At 41.3% G+C, this 17,342-nt stretch overlaps 1 long non-coding RNA gene across 10 annotated transcripts in view; it reads left to right on the forward strand.

Annotated features, from left to right (window-relative positions):
- LOC111175189 (uncharacterized) overlaps positions 1–15,382 on the forward strand; it is a 50,155-nt gene extending 34,773 nt beyond the window's left edge. For all 10 annotated transcript variants that reach the window (XR_016388733.1, XR_016388742.1, XR_016388735.1 and 7 more), the window contains one exon: positions 1–15,382. This exon is cut by the window's left edge. This is a non-coding gene — a long non-coding RNA (uncharacterized LOC111175189).
- Positions 15,383–17,342: the final 1,960 nt, after the last annotated feature.

Genomic DNA, 17,342 nt, shown 5'->3' on the forward strand with positions numbered 1-17,342 from the left:
AGGGATTGTTGCCATCCCTAGACCTGTAGAGTCAGGGGAGGGAGTAGTTACTGGGTCAAGAAGGAATGAGTCACACGGCTCAGAGACTGTCCTGAGAGGTCCAGTGACCTTTGGTGCATGGATGCAGCCAGTCCTAGGCAATCTCACAGGGAGGGAACCTGGGGAAAAAAATACCCTTAACTCACTCCTCTTACGTGAGTCTGGGGACCTCCTGCCAGGGTTTCTCCTTGGCCGAGGCCCAGCTGGAAGCCAGAGGTTAAGAAACCCATCTCTCTAACGGTATCCGTTAGACACACATCTAGAGGATGTGTCTCTCTAACCTTAAGAAATGTCAGCATCCCCTGGAAGGCTTGGCAAAACAGATTGCTGGACCCCACCCCAAAGCTTCTAATTCAGCAGGTCTAAGGTGGGGCTTGAGAATTTGCATGTTTAACAAGTTCCCAGGTGCTACTGATAATGTTCATCTGAGGACCACATTGGAGACAAGCCCACACAAGTGGGCCTCCAGCAACAAATGGAGGAAGACAGGTGGAGAAGGTGTCTGGGACGACAAGCAACCTGTTGAATGTAGTTAAAGGTGTTCCCGGACCTCATGTTAAGTCTGCAAGCTTTGCAGGCCTCCGTTTCCTTGCCTATGAAGTGAGAGAGATCTGTACGCTCCCTTTTAGAGCATTCTGTGCTCCCATGGACGCCAGGCTGCAGAACGGATTCCACGTTCTTTGGGTGACCACGAAGACTGCTCTTGTTACAGGTGAAGCAGTTTCTCTCTCCATTGACTCTCTAGTGGTGGGGTGCAGTTCACCAAGAGTGAGATGAGTTGTGTGGTGGAGTCTTACATATGTTTCGTACTTGTTTTTCCTGTTGGATGTAACACTGTTTGGGAAAGGATGTAAACATTTGACTTTTCCACAATATTTCCTTACAGATGAAAAGAGCTGTTCACTCCATCAGATAAACTACCTTCCAAAGTCGGGAGGCCCTGTTTGATTTGTGTAAAATCAGGCATCAAGGCGATCGTTTTAAATATAACAGTAGAATGCACCTACTTAACAAAAGCCCAGTCAGTTTATACTAATTTTGCCTATGAAATTACTGTACGCTATTTTGCCTATAAAATACTTTTCTCTTTTCAAGAGCTAATTTGCTAAAACCAAAAGACACCAGTTGTCCTCCTGGTCATAGGTGGCCCTGCACGTGTGAGACACGTATGTGCTTGAATGTTTACGTGTCTCCTTGTGGGTGTTTGTTTTTGTGTCCTGGATATTTGCAGTCATGCAGATGGTAGATGGGCACGGCTGAAAGGGGCTGGAACATTCCCATCTGTTCCTGGCTTCCCGTTTTGTCTTCATTCAGTTTTTCAAAAGACATTTCTTAAATTCTTATGCAATGGCTGGTTAAAAATAGACTCCTTCTCAGCAGTCAGAAACTGCCACTTCCAGGCATCTTCATCCTTTGAACAATCATTTTACTTTCTTTTCAGGGTGTCTCTGACCCAGAAATTTAAGCTGCTCTTAAATTACTGATTCATGTATTCATTCACTCATTTGTGGTTAGGAAGTCAATCCGTTTGTAAGTCATGGGGAAGATGGCAGTTGGGAAATTTGTGTCCCAATTCTGACAAATAGAAGAGTGTCAGGTTTCTTCAGGGGAGATTTTTCCCTGGGAGCTTTCAGAGGCCTGGGCCTGGGGAATAGCCTTTCCCTCCAACCTGTTTCATGCATTCAGCAAATTTTATTGAGCACCAACTGGGTCTGGAAGGCTGTTTTGCTGTGCTGTTTGGGCTCCTGGTGAAGCAGACGTAGATGTGTGTGTGCAGCATTATAATACAAGGTGATGAGTTAGTAGACTTTTTTTTTTTTAACATCTTTATTGGAGTATAATTGCTTTACATCCAATAGACTTTGAAGGTCCCTGCAGAAAGGGACTGAGTTGGTCATTTCATAACTATATCCCCAGTTGCCTAGGACATACTGAGTGCTCAACAAATGTGTGCTGACTGGGTGCAGTTATAGAAAAATAAACCAAGAGCTGTGGAAGCACAGAGGAGGTACTGATGAATCCTGCCTAGGAGTCCAGGACGAATCCCAGCTCATCAGGAGAAGGGAGAAGAACACCCTCACCCCTGCTTCCTAGGAGGCCTTTGAGCAGCCCACATTCTATCTTTAAATGTTCTATTTGTTTTCTATATCTGTGAGTCTGTTTGTATTTTGCTATATACACTTGTTTGTATTATTTTTTAGATTCCACACATAAGTGATACAGTATCTGCCTTTCTCTGACTTATTTCACAAAGTATAACATTCTCTAGGTCCATCCATGTCGCTCCAAATGGCAGAATTTCATTCGTTTTATGGCTGAGTAATATTCCATTGTGTATATATGTGTACACACAACATCTTCTTTATCCAGCTGTATGTTGATGGACACTTGGTTTGCTTCCATCCCTTGGCTATTGTAAGTAATGCTGCTATGAACATTGGGGTGCATGTATCTTTTCAAATTAGTGTTTTCATTTTCTTTCGATAGATACCCGGGAGTGGAATTGCTGGATCATCTGGTAGTTCTATTTTTAGTTTTTTGTGCAACCTCCATACTGTTTTCCATAGTGGCTGCTCCAATTTACATTCCCACCAACAGTGTAGGAGGATTCCCTTTTCTCCACGTCCTCACCAAAGTTTGTTATTTGTGGTCTTTTTGATGACAGCCATTCTGAGAGGAGTAAGGTGGTATCTCACTGTGGTTTTGATTTGCATTTCTCTTGATGATTAACGATGTTGAGCATCTTTTCATGTGCCTGTTGGCCATCTGTATGTCTTCTTTGGAAAAATGTCTGTTCAGGTCTTCTGCCCATTTTTTGATTGGGTTTTTTGTTTTTTTGTTGTTGAGTTGTATGAGCCGTTTATATATTTTAGATATTAACCCCTTGTTGGTCATTTCATTTGCAAATATTTCCTCCCATTCCCATGGATGTCTTTTCGTTTTGTCCATGGTTTCCTTCGCTGTGTAAAAGCTTTTAAGTTTAATTATGTCCATTTGTTTATTTTTGCTTTTATTTCTTTTGCCTTAGGAGACAGATCCCAAGAAATATTGCTACAATTTATGTCAAAGAATGTTCTGCCTATGTTCTCTTCTAGGAGTTTATGGCTTCAAGTCTTATATTTAGGTCTTTAATCCATCTCGAGTTTATTTTTGCATATGGTATGAGGAAATGATCTAATCTCACTCTTTTATATGTCCAGTTTTCCCAGGACTACTTATTGAAGAGACTGTCTTTTCTCCATTGCATATTCTTGCCTCCTTTGTTGTAGATTAATTGGCCATGGACCATAGCTGTGTGGGTTTATTTCTGGTTTCTCTACTTTGTTTCATTGATCTATGTGTCTGTTTTTGTGGAATCTAAAAATAAAGCAAACAGATGTATAAAACAAAACAGAAACAGACTCACAGACATAGACATCAAGCTAGTGGTTACCAATGGGGAGAGGGAGGTGGGAAGGGCAAGATAGGGGTGTGGGATTAAGAGATACAAACTACTATGCATAAAATAGATAAGCAACAAGGATATATTATACAGCACAGGGAAACATATCCACTGTTTTGTAATAACTTTTTTTTTAACATCTTTATTGGAGTATAATTGCTTTACAATGTTAACAAAGTGAATCAGCTATATGTATACATATTTCCCCATATCCCCTCCCTCTTGCGTCTCCCTCCCACCTTCCCTATCCTACCCCTCTAGGTGGTCACAAAGCACCGAGCTGATCTCCCACTAGCCATGCAGCTGCTTCCCACTAGCTATCTATTTTACATTTGGTAGTGTATATATGTCCATGCCAATCTCTCACTTTGTCCCAGCTTACCCTTCCCCCTCCCTGTGTCCTCAAGTCCATTCTCTACGTCTGTGTCTTTATTCCTGGCCTGTCCCTAGGTTCTTCAGAACCTTTTTTTTTTTTTAGAGTCCATATATATGTGTTAGCATATGGTATTTGTTTTTCTCTTTCTGACTTACTTCACTCTGTATGACAGTCTCTAGGTGCATCCACCTCACTACAAATAACTCAATTTCATTTCTTTTTATGGCTGAGTGATATTCCATTGTATATATGTGCCACATCTTCTTTATCCATTCATCTGTCAATGCACACTTAGGTTGCTTCCATGTCCTGGCTATTGTAAATAGAGCTGCAATGAGCATTGTGGTACATGACCCTTTTTGAATTATGGTTTTCTCAGGGTATATGCCCAGTAGTGGGATTGCTGGGTCCTATGGTAGTTCTATTTTTAGTTTTCTAAGGAACCTCCATACTGCTCTCCATAGTGGCTGTATCAATTTACATTCCCACCAACAGTGCAAGAGTGTCCCCTTTTCTCCACACCCTCTCCAGCATTTATTGTTTGTAGATTTTTTGATGATGGCCATTCTGACTGGTGTGAGGTGATACCTCATTGTTGTTTTGATTTGCATTTCTCTAATGATTAGTGATGTTGAGCATCCTTTCATGTGTTAGTTGGCAATCTGTGTATCTTCTTTGGAGAAATGTCTATTTAGGTCTTCTGCCCATTTTGGGATTGGGTTGTTTGTTTTTTTGTTATTGAGCTGCATGAGCTGCTTGTAAATTTTGGAGATTAATCCTTTGTCAGTTGCTTCATTTGCAAATATTTTCTCCCATTCTGAGGGCTGTCTTTTTGTCTTGTTTATGGTTTCCTTTTCTGTGCAAAAGCTTTTAAGTTTCATTAGGTCCCATTTGTTTATTTTTGTTTTTATTTCCATTTCTCTAGGAGGTGGGTCAAAAAGGATCTTGCTGTGATTTATGTCATAGAGTGTTCAGCCTATGTTTTCCTCTAAGAGTTTTATAGTGTCTGGACTTACATTTAGGTCTTTAATCCATTTTGGGTTTATTTTTGTGTATGGTGTTAGGGAGTGTTCTAATTTCATTCTTTTACATGTAGCTGACCAGTTTTCCCAGCACCACTTATTGAAGAGGCTGTCTTTTCTCCATTGTATATTCTGGCCTCCTTTCTCAAAAATAAGATGACCATATGTGTGTGGGTTTATCTCTGGGCTTTCTATCCTGTTCCATTGATCTATATTTCTGTTTTTGTGCCAGTACCTTACTGTCTTGATTACTGTAGCTTTGTAGTATAGTCTGAAGTCAGGGAGCCTGATTCCTCCAGCTCCGTTTTTCTTTCTCAAGATTGTTTGGCTATTCGGGGTCTTTTGTGTTTCCATACAAATTGTGCAATTTTTTTGTCTAGTTCTGTGAAAAACACCATTGGTAGTTTGATAGGGATTGCATTGAATCTGTAGATTGCTTTGTGTAGTATAGTCATTTTCACAATGTTGAATCTTCCAATCAAAGAACATGGTATATCTCTCCAACAGTTTGTATCATCTTTAATTTCTTTCATGAGTGTCTTATAGTTTTCTGCATACAGGCCTTTTGTCTCCTTCAGTAGGTTTATTCCTAGATATTTTATTCTTTTTGTTGCAATGGTAAATGGGAGCGTTTCCTTAATTTCTCTTTCATATTTTTAATCATTAGTGTATAGGAATACCAGAGATTTCTGTGCATTAATTTTGTATCCTGCTACTTTATCAAATTCATTGATTAGCTCTAGTAGTTTTCTGGTAGCATCTTTAGGATTCTCTATGTATAGTATCATGTCATCTGCAAACAGTGACAGTTTTACTTCTTCTTTTCCAATTTGGATTCCTTTTATTTCTTTTTCTTCTCTGATTGCTGTGGCTAAAACTTCCAAAACTATGTTGAATAATGGTGGTGAGAGTGGGCAACCTTGCCTTGCTCCTGATCTTAGAGGAAATGGTTTCAGTTTTTCACCACTGAGAACAATGTTGGCTGTGGGTTTGTCATATATGGCCTTTATTATGTTGAGGTAAGTTCCCTCTATGCCTACTTTCTGGAGGGTTTTTACCATAAATGGGTGTGTAATAACTTTTAATGGAGTGTAATCTATAAGAATACTGAATCACAATGCTGAATCGCCTAAAACTCCTGAAATTGCTGAATCACAATGTAATATTGTAAGTCAACTATTCTTCAATTTAAAAAAAGGTTCTGGGACTTCCCTGGTGGTCCAGTGGTTAAGACTCTGCGTTCCCAATGCAGCGGGCACAAGTTTGATCCCTGGTCAGGGAGCTAAGATCCCGCATGCCACATGGCACAGTCAATAAATAGAATAAAATAAAATAATTTTTTAAATCCTCAAGAGAAAAGGTTCTATTTATTTTGACCAACAAAATAGGCAAACAAAACAAGCCCGGATTCTGTTCTAAATATATTACCTCAAGCTGTCAAGATAACAGCCTGAAAATGTCTTTACACTTTTCCGTGTAAATTTTGCTCTTTGACAAGTTTCACCTGACTCTAGGGTGGCAGTGGTAGACTCAAGCCTCCTTTCTTATAACTTCAAAATTCACTCATTGTGAATGGAAGGGACCAGAGTGTTACCTTTCTGGAGAGAGCAGAGAAGGTACTAAACCGGCTGCTGTTCCTGCCTGCTCTCTTCTTCTTCTTCTTCTTTTTTTTGGGGGGTGTGGGGGCAGCATCGGGTCTTCGTTGCGGCACGCGGGCTTCTCTCTGGTTGTGGCGTGCAGGTTTTCTCTCCCTAGTTGTAACACGCAGGCTCCAGAGAATGTGGGCTCTATAGTTTGCGGCACACTGGATCTCTAGTTGCGGTGCTCAGGCTCAGTAGTTTTGGCTCATAGGCTTAGTTGCCCCGCAGCATATGGGATCTTAGTTCCCCAATACGGGATCGAACCTGCGTCCCCTGCATTGGAAGGTGGATTTTTACCACTGGACCACCAGGGAAGTCCCATGCCTGTCTGCTTCTTATTCCCTTGTTATTTTTCCTTGGGAATGGGGTGAGGGTGGGACAGAATATTCAGAGATGCAAGTGAATATGGCGAAAAGAACCATAAAGCCAGACGTTTTATTTAAATAGGAAGAAAAACAAAACTCCCAGTAGATTTACAGTCTTCCAGGAATTGCCCGATTCTGCATTAGGGAGGCAGGGCATTCTGTTCAGTTAACGGTGGGGCAGGGTGGGGATGGATGAGGTGAGAGGAGAGAGAAACTTTGTCTATTGGTCTCTTCTCTTGCTCTGACCTATCACAGGCTGAAATAAACTAAGGGACTGGTGGTTCCTGGACCAATTTTACCACCTCTCAAGAGCCAATGGTTACATTTTCAGGAATTTTGCAAATTGGTTGATAAACCCATCCATTATCACGATTAAGCAAACAAAACTTACATTTAAATAAATTATATTAAAAACAAAGGTAAGAAATGTGCAAAACTTGTAACTTCCTAATTATTTTACTACATTTTACTATTTGTTAAGCTTTTGAGATGATTTACATCTATTATATCTCTATAGTGGAAATACCATATGATGACATATTATTGCTTGTCTCTTTTCCAAGGCTACATTCAGTGATCTCATGTCGGTAGCTAGAAATTGTCCATGGTGGGAGCGTTTACACCGGGGAAATTGGCAAAGCGCTGCAAAACAGGGCTTTTTTTCCCCCCACCAGAGAGTCAGTTGATAAATATTTACTACCACACCAATGCAAGGTACCCTTTGAAGTTTCTTAGGCATAGACTGGCTTAAGTTTCCATAGGCCTTGGGGAGCTGTGGGCAATCCAGCCCAGCGATCTCTGATGATAGGACAGGTTTCCTGAGCAATGCTTGCTGGACCATAATCTTAGGTCTATCACTTGCAGCCCACTTATTCTGTACTGAGGCATCATATCATTCTGTGGATGGACATATACAATTATATAATCAAATAGAATATAATTCAGAATAAATTTTCAGCAGCTTTATTGAGATGTAATTCACGTTCCATACAATTCACCCATGTCGAGTGTACGGGTCAGTGATTTTTCTAGCATATTCACAGAATTGTGCAACCACCACCACAATCAATTTAGGAACATGTTGGTCACCTTCTGTGTCCATTAGAGGTGAGTCCCATTCCACCTCAGTCTTCTCTCTCCCATCCTAGCCCTAAGCAACCACCAACTCCCTTTCTTTCTCTATAGATCTGGGCATTTCATATAAATGACATTGTACAATAGGTGGGCTTTTGAGACTGGCTTTTTGTACATAACAGTGTCTTCAAGGTTTATCCAAGTAGTACCATATATCAGCATTTCATTCCTTTTTATTGCTGAATAATATTCCACTGTGTGGCTAGACTACATCTATTTATACTTTCCTCAGTTAATGGCTATTTGGGTTGTTTCCACTTTTTACCTCCTCTGAATAATGCTGCTATGAACACTCGTGTACAAGATTTTTTGTGGATGTAAGTTTCCCTTTCTCTTGGGTGTACACATACCAGGGAGTGGAATTGCTGAGTTGTATGGTAACTCTACATTTAACAATCTGAGGAACTGTCAAACTGGTTTCCAAAAAGGCTGTGCCGTTTTACATTCTCAACAGCAGTGTGTGAGGGTTCCACTTCTCCACATCCTCCTTAACACATTACTGTCTGTCTTTTTTATATCAGCCATCCTAGTGGATGTGAAATGGGATTTCGTTGTGGTTTTGACTTGCATTTCCCTAATGACTAATGATTTTGAGCATATTTTGTTACTTGTCGGCCATTTGTGTATCTTCTTTGGAGAAATTTCTATTCAGATTTTTTTGCCCGTTTTAAATTGAGTTATTTGTCTTTTTATTATTGAGTTGTAAGATTTCTGGATACAAGTCCCACATGAGATATGTGATTTGCAAATATTTTATTCCATGGTGTGGGTTGTCCTTCCACTTTCTTGATGTCCCTTGAATCACAAAAGTGTTTTTTTAATTTTGATGAAGTCCAATTTATTTTTGTTTCTTTTGTTGTTGGACTTTTGATGTTATATCTAAGAAGGCTTTGCCTAACCCAGCTCCATGAAGAGTTACTCCTATGTTCTCTTCTAAGAATTTTATAGTTTTAGCTCTTACATTTAGATCTCTGATACATTTGGAGTTAATTTTTGTGTGCAGTATAAGGAATGGGTTCAGCTTCATTCTTTTGCATGTGGATATCCAGTTGTCCCAGCACCATTTGTTGAAAAGAATATTCTTTCTGTGTTGAACGGACTTGGCATAGAATAGATTTTTAGATGTCATCTTACATTTTCACTTGATGCTACCCCAATCCCTTTAAACATCTGTTTATCTTCTTTCATCGTTTCTGGCCCCATAGTTCAGGCGCCATGGCCAGACCCTCCCACAGGTGATCTGTCTTAACACGGGCACTAGTGTATCTATAACCCAAAGAGAAGCCACCCTCTAATCTCCATGTGTATTAGTCAGGATAGACCACGCACTGTAACAAACACCTCCCCTGCATCTCAGTGGCCCAACACAATAAAGGTTTCCCTCTCTCTCTCATCGCATCCATTGTGAGTTGCTGGCAGGGGGAGGCATCCACACAGTCACTCAGGACCCAGGTTCTTTCCATCTGGTGTTTCTGTGCCCCTGTGGCCTCTTAATCCTTTTCCAGGTTGGAGGAGCTTGTGGGAGCTTGTGATACGCATCACTCCTGCCCACTTTCCATTCCCCCAAATTCAGTCACATCACCCAAGTGGCTGCAAGGGAAGCAGAAATCAGACTTACAGTTTGCTGGGAGGAAAAGGAGACAGAATTTGGTGAACACACAGCAGTCTTCCATACCATCATTTTTAAGAATCATGTGTAGCTGTGTGTTTACTTCTAACTTCTGTCCAGAACCATCCACTTCCAACCTCCTTCTTCCACTTTTGGTGGTAGGGGAACATCTCTCCTCTCTGGAGGCTCACATTCAAGTCAGTGAGCCTGTGTGGAGGGAAGTTGCTGGTTTGAAGAAAGGTGAAGGTCTGTGTGAGCAGAAGTGATGGGAGATGCAGTAGGACCTGAGATATAGGAGGGAGGGAGCTGATTTCCTGAAACATGAGCTAAAGGGGGTCTGAAACCTACATAAAGGCAAATCCTTGGGCACTGGGTATGCTAAGGTTACATTCTGCCTTTATGAACTTGGATCTAGCAAATATCCATTGATTGAATGTCATAAATGTCAGACCGAGGGCTCATGAACAAATGTAGCGTGAAGACAGAGGAGGTTTCGCTTCTTCAGAAAGAACTCCTGGGAATTAAATTTTATAGCCCTCTCATCAAACTGTCCTTTTGTCTCCTATTCATATGAATCACGACTTTTTCCTTGTCTCTACTATATTCTTCTGCTGAAACTCAAAACCTTTCTGTGACTTTGCCATTAATGGGAATGAAGAAGAGGCAGCCACACTGCTCCCAAAGGAGTCATGTATTTTATTTTATTTTTTAAAACTATTTATTATTTATCTTGGCTGCGCTGGGTCTTAGTTGCAGCATATGGGCTTCTTAGCTGCGGCATGCGTGTGAGATCTAGTTCCCCGACCGGGAATTGAACCCAGGCCCCCTGCATTGGGAGCATGGAGTCTTACCCACTGGACCACCAGGGAAGTCCCCAAAGGAGTTGTTTAAAAAATGAAGAGAATTTAGGTCTCTCCTTAAGCCATCTGCTGTCCAAGTTCATGAGTCCCAATAACTTTGGCTTTGGAATGGCCCCAAGTCCCCTGCCCCTCACTCTATGTTAGGGCCTTAAACATGAGCCAATGCCCATGGAAACATTTTTGCACCTCTGCAAAGGCTCACACTGCTACCAGCTCTTCAGGAGCCTCACCCACGGATGCCACCCGTCTCTTGTTATGGGTCAGTGATTTACTCCTTCCCTACTGATTTTGAATAATGTTGGCTGTGGTTGGGTGTCTCCTTTCCTCTACAGCAAGATCCTCTCTGTCCTTTGAACTCTTTCTCAGGACGCACCCTTTACCTGAAACACTGCTTCACGTCTAGCTCAAAACCCCCCTCCTACCACTATTCAAATAATTCCAAAATCAGACCTCTCTGTCAAAGCCTTTCCCAATAAGCTGGACCGAGGTGATGATTTCCTATCCCACTCCTCACCCCCCTCCAAAACCCATCTTGTCTGGACTTGCTCTGCACACAACCACACCGGAAACTCTTGCACCATTCACTTATTCATCCCATTTCACTAATTAACACACTTGTTATTTGTCTTGGGCTGGTTGGCCCAGTCGTAGTTGTTAGTCTGAATCAGTGAGTTCCATCTGACACTGGAAGCTTTTAGAAGGGATCTTTGCATCCTTGTTTATAGCTGCTAATAATCATGTTCTGCTCTCAGGTCAATGATGCTTGATTCAGGTAAAAGATACTTGATTCAGATTCGGGCCAAATACACGAAACATCAGAACTGAAGTGATGCCTTTACCTCCCATAGTTCGTATGTTAACTAAAGGAAGGAAGAGGAAAGCTGAGTGAAGCCAGCATTTATTAAGACCCTTTGTCACGTGCCCTGCCCTGTGTTTGGCGCTTTAAACATAGCGTCTTAGGGATTCTCACCTGAACCCAATACGGGATGTATCATTGTGCTCATTCTTTAGACGAGGCTCAGAGAGGCTACGCAGTGCACCTAAAATCAAACCATAAGTTCTGGAACCAATATGCAAATCCATATCTGTTGGAATTTCTCTGTTCTTGTGGCCACCCTAAGCATGTATAGCAGGTAGTATTATTCACCTTACTTGCTTAGAATACAGAGCCTCAGAACATCCTCTAAATGGATATGTTGATCACAAGGGAGAGAGGATGACAGTGAAAATCCATCTCTTCTACTAGAAAATTAATTCCAAATATACACCCTGCTGACGATGGGTGAGTGTTATCGTTTCATTTAGGTATAAGAAAGATAGCAAGTGTAATGAAATGTGTACAGACATTGCATTTTCCCATATGGTAGTTCTAAATAGTATTTTCATAGAAAAAAGGCCCTATGGATCCTAAGAACACATTGAGGACCCAATCCTTTCCTACATGGTGGTAAGAATGGATTGCTCTGGGGAAAGGTAACAGGCTACCGTGTATGGACTAAAAAGCCTTTAAAGGGTCCTTTCTTTGCACACTGCTGGGCTTGTCAAGTTGTTTTGCAGCCTATAGCAGTGGACCCAGGGAGTGTACAGGGGTGAGAAAAGCGTTTTAGGAAAGATTCTATTAAGGCCACAGTGAAAGGATTTTGGCTTCCTGATTATTAGCAACTGAGAGCACGCTCAGGACGTGTAGATGAAGCGTGTTTTATTCCTGGTGAGGCTATTTCTGTCATTGGTCATGTCTCTTCCTCCCAGGTCCTCTTCCCTCTCAAACACCAGTTGGGAGGGTGGAGAGGTGAGGGGTCGGAGGACATGAGCAGGGAGCGATAACGACTCTTCTGACATATTCCTTATGATTTCACCCTCAGATTTTCAAATTCTAAAAAATGTACTTGTTAAAGTTAAAATGATCTAAAACACTTAAGCTATCGTTAAATTTTACATGCAGCATGAATGAATTTAGACCTTTTCTTGATAGCAAGTTTCGGTAGGAAAACAGGAGGACATTGGCCAAGGACGGGGTCGTATAATGTGTGTATGTGGGTGTGGGCTCGTTTACATGGTGGAGGAAGAATCCCCAGCAGCACGAAAGGGCAGGTCCCAACGTACATTTACTTTTCAAACTATTGCTCGAATCACATTGCCAGTATCCCATTAGTCAAAGCAAGTTGCATGGCCAAACTCAGGGTCAATATGAGAGGGAGCTATGCAAGGCCACGGGTTCGGGAAGATGTGAATCCTTAGGGGTCATTTCTGTAGCAATCTACCACACCGTGCTTTACAGAATATGCTACATTGTGTTTCATGCTCTTTGTATGAGCGCCTTTTTATTTTGGAATCATGGGTTCTTAGTGTACCTTGATGACGGTGGCAGCCAGCCTCGAAAATGGTCTCCAGTGATTCTTGTTACCTGGTTTCGATGTCCCTGTGTACTCCCCACATTGAATAGAGTGACCTGCATAACCAATAGGATATTGTGGCAATGACAGTGTGTGACTGTGAAGGCAAGGTCAGAAAAGACATTGCAGCTCTGTCTTGCTTACTTGGATCACTTGCTTCGGGAAAGTCATTCACCATGTTGTGAGGACACTCGATCAGTCGTATAAAGAGGTCCACGTGATGAGTAATTGAGGCCTCCTACCAACCCCCAACACCGACTTGCCAGTCACATGAGTGAGTTATCTTAGAAGCAGAGCCTCTGGCCCTACTCAAGCATTCAGATTAGACTCTGCCCCAGCTGCCACCTTACAAGAGACCCTGAGCAAGAACCACCAGTGAAGCCTTTCCCAAATTCCAGACCCACAGCAAGTATGAGATAATAAATCTTCATTGTTGTTTTAAGCCACTAAGTTTGGGGATCATTTGTAATGTAGCAGTAGGTAACTAATACACTTACCAGCTAGCTTTATTTAGAGAAGAGTTAAAAGGTCTGAATTAATCTCTGTCATATTTTGATTACATAGAAAAGTTAAATTTATTTGTCTTAGATACCGAGCTTCCCTAAAGGTGAAATATAATTTGCCTTTTAGATAAAGGATATTTTAAATAAAAATTAAATGAATAACTGAAATTTACATCTTGTGCCAAACATGTCTAGCACCATGAAATGTATAGTTCCCTCTAGCAAATGAAAGTAACAAAACTTTGCTTTACTTTTATGCAAAAGAGATATATTTTAAATTATAGGGAGCTAAGGAATTTAGCTAAAACAGTGTGTCCATGGGGACTTCTAAACTTTCTTCAAACAAATCCTAGATATAAATATGGCTTGTGGGGATTCCCTTGGGAAATCGCCTAACTCCTGCTCTACTGCTCAGTACATGATGTGCTCTCAATAAATAGTGTTGAGTCATTGGAGATTTAGGCAATACAGCGTGGTACTGCTTTTCCCTCCTCCTCTGTCTCCACCTTCTTTTACAGTGTCAGGAAATGTATATACAAATGCAAAATGGTCTTCAGAATTATAAAACTTGCCCCTACATCAAAAGCTTTGGCTTTCAAATACCTGAACCATATAGTTTCACCTTCTTTATCTACAACAAGATGCAATTCACCTGAACTCTTCCTTCCAAGTACTGTCATAGCCATTAAAACATAGCCTAACCTTAGAGGGCATGTCAATTGCCAACAACAGAATTTATACCATAGACTTACTTTGATCGTACTAGTAATGGTACAACCTCTTCCCCCATTTTACGTCTCTTTCTGTTTTTTCTTATGCTGCTTTTTCGCTTTTGAGAGAAATCCACCTTTTGTATCTCCAGTATCCTTTCTCCTCTTCTGTAGAGACTTCTAAATCTCGAGAAATTAAAAATACAGTTATTTGTGGCTAAGTAATATAGATGAAATATAATCTTACTTATCTTAGCCTAACTTCAGAACAGTCATACCTGTGTTTTCTTTTTAAGCTTCTGAAGCTTCATTTTAAATGGGTTTTTTTGTTTTTGTTTTTCTGAGCCGTTTTCTTTACTTTTGGTCTGGAAGCTACATGTTCTGCATCTTCGGAGCTACTCTCTTTGTCTTTTCCCTGTTCTGACATCAGGGAAGCTGGATACTTCAACTTTGTCCTGTTTTTTTTTTCTTTGAGGGTGCCTTGGGGCTCAGGAATCTCTAGGTCGGAGCCCTCAGGTGTAAGGTGGGTCTGGATCTTTGCGTTTTACAGGTTCTCTGGCTGCTTCCTTATTGGACTCTTCATTCAGCCTTTCTTCTTTTCTATCATTCATCTATCATTTTACACTATCACTCATCCCTTTTACTTTAGCTATATCTATTTAAATATTAAGTAAATAACTCACTGGCCGTTCTTACGACTAGACTGGGCTTCTTTTCAGTGTCTCAGGGAATATACTAGGTTTTCTTGGTGCCTCGTCTGGTAGATTATTAAGAAACTAAAATGGTTCCCAAAAGTTTGTTACTGTTTATAACACTAAGTTTTTTGTTTTTTTCTTTTTAAGATCTGGACTTACCTAAATAACTTTTGCTGCTTGTTCTTTTGTTTCCAATTCCACAAAGGCAAATCTCACTGGACCTCCAGTAGACTTATAATATGGTATACTTATATAAACAACATTGCTACATTTCCCAAATACTCTTCAATTCAGCCGTGATTCACATTTTCTGGAAAGTAGTTCGTATGATAGATTAGAAGCAGTGTTAAATATGTAAGGACTTAGTAATCAACTATACCCCAATAAAATTTTTTAAAAAAAATATAAGGACTTAGTAACTATGCAGACTAAGCTTTTCACAAATCCTTTATCTTAGAAGGGAAATAAATTTTAACTTGAATATTAAATATATATAGTCTACATCTATACCCATATCTATCTTTATCATATATATACATACATATCTACCGTATGCATATACGTACACATCTGTCTCCCAACCTGGCAAATATTTTTAGTGTTTGTTTATTTTTTTTTAATATTTATTTGGGTCTTAGTTGTGGCACACAGGATCTTTGTTGCACCATGTGGCATCTTTTTAGTTGAGGCATGAGGGATCTCTAGTTGCGGCATGCAAGATCTTTAGTTGTGGCATGTGGGCTGTTAGTTGCGGCATGCGGGATCTAGTTCCCTGACCAGAGATCTAACCCGGGCCCCCTGCATTGGGAGCATAGAGTCTTAACCACTGGACCACCAGGGAAGTCCCTTTTAGTGTTTTATTATAAGTAGTACATGGAGATTAAGAACTCAACTTTTAGAGTCAAATGGAGGTGGAGTTTAATCCTGGTTCCTTCATTTACTAAAGTCACTTCTCTGAGTTTTGCTTGCCTCATCTCTCGTTGGAGACAATAATGCAGACAATGCAGGATTGTTGTGGGGATTATGTGAGGTAACATCTACAAAGTACTTAGCTTTGTACCTGTGCCAATCAGTGGTATCTGCCGTTCTCTTCTTTGCTGGCTATGCTATGTTTTGTGACTCTTCCATGTGCATTAGTTTTGTGCTAGGAAAGATGCTTTCAGAGTAAGAAATTTATTCAGGTATTGTGCTGATGATCTGATACTAACTTTATACTCCTGGGCACAATTACAACTCTTTCTATCTGTAAAATATGCCCCCCAAGTTGAAATATTTAATAATTAGAGATTCTTTCATAAAACATAGTCATTAAAAAAAAACAAGCTTGGGGCTTCCCGCGTGGCACAGTGGTTAAGAACCCACCTGCCAATGCAGGGGACATGGATTCGAGCCCTTGTCCAGGAAGATCCCACATGCTGCGGAGCAAATAAGCCTGTGCACCACAACTACTGAGCCTGTGCTCTAGAGCCCACGAGCTACAGCTACTGAGCCCGTGTGCCACAACTCCTGAAGGCCGCGTGCCTAGAGCCCGTGCTCTGCAACAAGAGAAGCCACCACAATGAGAAGCCCGTGCACCACAACGAATAGTAGCCCCGCTCGCTGCAACTAGAGAAAGCCCGTACACAGTAACAAGGACCCAATGCAGCCAAAAATAAAAATGAATAAATTAATTAATTAATTTTTAAAAAATCCAAGCTTATCCTAGTTGCCAGTTCTATGCATCACATGGAATCCAGACTCTCCCTGCTTGGAATACTTGGGCGGGTAGAACTTATTGGCAGGCTCAGTCTGGCCATATCTTACATGGAGCTTTTTATCATGTATTTATTCATTCAAGAAATGAAGGAGAGAAACACCAAGATAATCAATGGTAAAGAGTGGATATGCCCAACCTGATCCCAACCACAGCCCCAGTTCTGTCTTCTGTCTACAAGTTGCCCAAATGTTGTCTAATGCCGCCTGGATGTGGAGAAAAGAGCAAGAGAGGTGGCTGGGAGCAGGTGTGCCACTTGGGAAGCTGTATTTCCTCCATTTGACACAGAAAGGATACAAGGATTACCTATGGGTTTTGTAGGCAGCTCAGTAGATGGCCAGGCTTAAGCTTTCTTCAGGTACCTACCTGGGTACCTGAAGGTGGCTGTGGTGGGGACTGTGACTGGGAGAGCCCACACTTGAGCTGGAGCCTGACCTCCATGCTAGGGAAGGTGCAGCAGAGAAGGCCAGCTGACGGCTCGTCTGGAGAACCCACAGATGTGTTCGAGAAGGCCCAGCATGTGGACCCTGCCACACAAATGGCCAGGCTGTATGGAGAGGGAGGAGGCTGCCCTGCCCACCCTGCTCCATCCCCTGTTTGGACCCAGCAGGCCAGGTGCAGGAGAAAGGGAGAGGGTTTGCAGACCGTGGCCCCATCCCCTACACTGTACTGCTGGGGGAAGAGGAGAAAAGCTTTGAGTGGACTATAAGGTTAATATTTTTAAAAGAAAACTTTTAATTATGGAAAATGTCAGACATAAAGATAGAGTGGAAAAGAATAGAGTAATGGCTCCCATCAACC

Source organism: Delphinapterus leucas, chromosome 18 (genome assembly GCF_059928025.1).
Source record: "Delphinapterus leucas isolate spDelLeu-1000000601 "Yukka" chromosome 18, BTC_Dleu_Yukka2, whole genome shotgun sequence".
Classification (NCBI taxonomy): domain Eukaryota; kingdom Metazoa; phylum Chordata; class Mammalia; order Artiodactyla; family Monodontidae; genus Delphinapterus; species Delphinapterus leucas.